Below are 2,684 nucleotides of genomic sequence, written 5' to 3'. Positions count from 1 at the left end.
TCAGTAAATATCTATTTGGTTCATTTGGTTTACAATCTCAGTGAGTTCCTGTGTTTCTGTTTCACTTCTGTCTGGATGATCTCTCTGTTGGTGAGAGCAGGAAATTGAAGTCTATTCTTAGTGTGAGGGTCAGTATGTGTGATTTAAGCTGTAATAGTGTTTGGTTCATGAACTTGCGTGCCCATGTGTTTCATGCATAGATGTTACGAGTTGTCATGACTTCTGGATTGTTTCTTTGATGACATGTAGTGTCTTTCCTTTTCTGATTAGTTTTTATTTTGAAAACTCTTTTGTCAGATATTAAAATGGCTGCACTAAATTGTTTCTTAGGTCGATTTGCTAGAAATAACCTTGTCTATCATCTAGAGGTATTATCTGTCTTTGAAGTTAAGATGCTTTTTTGGATGTAGCAGAAAGGTGGTTTCTGTCTTTGCATTTGTTCTTTTACACTGTTTGTTTATTGGGAAATTAAGTTATTGAAAGATATCAATGAGCAGTGTTTTTTGGTTCAGATTATTTTGTTGTTGGTGGTGGTGGGGGAAGTGGTGGTGTGCATATGTGCATGCATGTGTGTGCGTGTGCGAGTGTGTGTGTGTGTGTGTGTGTGTGTGTGTTTTTCCTCCTTTGGTTTGCTGGTCTGGGATTTTCCTAGATGTAGCTAACCTCTTTAGACAGAAGTTTTTCTTCTAGTACCTTCTGTGAGGCTTGATTTGTAGACATGTATTGCTTTAATTTGGTTTATCATGGAATGTCTTATTTTTCCTTGATCTATTGTGATCGAAATGTTTGTTTGGTGAAGTACTCTAGGTTGACATCTGAGGTCACTGAAAGTCTGTAGAATACCTGTGCAGTCCCTTTTGGCTTTTAAAGTCTCTGTCGAGAATTGGTATTGATTGTTCCAATAGTTCTGTCTTTATTTGTTACTTGGTCTTTTAAAACTTTTATTGGTTCTTTGCGAGTTGCACATGATGCACCCCAACTTCATTTACCTCCCTCTCTCCTCACACCCTTGCAACCTCTTCGTCAACGTAGAAAATGAAGTCTTGTGGAAGTTGGGTGTGATAGTGTGTTTTTGTCCTCACTTCTTTGCTTGCAAATGTTCACTGCAATGATCCCTTGACCTGGTACAAGGCCCGCTGGCTTCTGCTACTCTATCAATCCTTGAACTTCACTGGGACTCCTCTTGGATGTCCTGTTGTAGACCTGTGTCATGGAGATTCCACAATTTTGGATCTGTAGGACCCACCCCTTCATACACTGCAGTAGTTGATCAGTGGGGTAGATATTGGAGTGGGCCAATTCAAAGCCCTAGATCTGAGCTTGAAAAAAAAGCTGGGCTTGCCAGCTCTCATAATCTCACACCCTCCAGTCCAGCTTACCAGCTGCAAACAGGTCTAGCTCTGGTCTGTTGCCCAGTCCAGGTGCAGGGCCCACTCTCTGGAGTGCTGCAGCAGGTCTGGTTCATGGTCAGTTCTCCTGCTCTCATGACCCCAAGGTCAGTTCTCCAGCCTGCTATAGGTGGCAAGGGCAAAAGGGAGGGAGAGAATCTCTCCCTCACAGATGCCACTGACAACAGACAAGAGGCAGGGCTGGCCCTTCCACACTTACACCCTCAGGGACAGCTCGCCTGCAGCCACCACACCCAGAGCCAGCTCTACTAAGCTGACAGGTGAGATACAGGGCCTGCTCTCCAGAGTGTTGCAGCAGGTAAAGTGCAGGGCCTGCTTTCTTGCCTACTGTAGGGTTATCCTTCTCTTGCTCATGTCACTGACAGGAGGTGGGACGAACTCTCCTACACTCATGCTCTTGGGGCTGACTCTCCTGGACTTCTGCCGTCAGGGTCAGCTCTAATGTGCTGCCTAAGAGAGGTGCAGGGCCCAGTATCCTGAGTTCTGCACCAGGCTAGGGACAAGGCCAGTTCTGCACACCCGTCAGACAACATGTCCCAGGTGGCAGCCCTGACTAGCGCTCTCTGGGCTTTGGTGGTGTCATAGACCCAGAGGTGGCCCCCGTTGGCAGCACAGGCCAGGACCCCACCATATTCTCAGGTGACATCACCAGCTTCTCACATCAGGCTCTTCCTCACCACTCTCAGGTCTCCAGTTCTGCTTTCTTCATTGTACCCAGATCCTTCTGTGTCTCTTCCTCTCCATTTCTCTGATTACTTGTTCCCCTTAGTGGTACCTGAGGTCTCTGAGTGTCTGGGATCCTCTCAGGGTGCTGCATCCTGCTTGTGTGTTATGGCACCAGGTACGGGGTCACCTAGGTGTGGTCTGCACACCCCAGGTCTGCACTGCACTGCACTGGTGGTTATCTCAGGCTTGCTTTTTTCAGGGAATGTTCAGCTACTAATTATTCAAGTGTTCACAGGTCAGAACACTGATGGTAGACATAGCCTCTCTTCTTTCTGCCACCTAGTGACACATGTGTGACACAGCAGCCACACCCGCAATGCCTCTAGGGGCAGGCCTCTTGCAGTTTTTAGTATTCTTTGTTGTGTAATTTTAGTCTTTTGATTATTATGGGGTGAGGGAAGTTTTATTTCTGGTCCAATCTATTTAGTGTTCTGTATGCTTTGTGTACCTTGTACCTTTCTTTTGGTTAATAATTTTTTCCATAATTTTATTGAAAATGTTTTCTGTGCTTTTTACCTGGGTTTCTTCTCCTTTCTCAGTTCATATTCC

General features: G+C 45.6%; 1 non-coding gene across 1 annotated transcript; it reads right to left on the bottom strand.

Annotated features, from left to right (window-relative positions):
* Positions 1-2,336: 2,336 nt before the first annotated feature.
* Positions 2,337-2,468, bottom strand: LOC120097599 (small nucleolar RNA SNORA17). Its single transcript, XR_015640558.1, has one exon. It is a non-coding gene; the product is annotated as a small nucleolar RNA SNORA17 (small nucleolar RNA).
* Between the last annotated feature and the right edge of the window lie 216 nt (positions 2,469-2,684).

This window comes from Rattus norvegicus, chromosome 16, assembly GCF_021556685.1.
Source record: "Rattus norvegicus strain SHRSP/BbbUtx chromosome 16, alternate assembly SHRSP_T2T, whole genome shotgun sequence".
NCBI classification, from domain to species: Eukaryota; Metazoa; Chordata; class Mammalia; order Rodentia; family Muridae; genus Rattus; species Rattus norvegicus.
The sequence above is the reverse complement of the archived record's forward strand: the minus strand, read 5'-3'. Positions and strand labels throughout refer to the sequence as shown.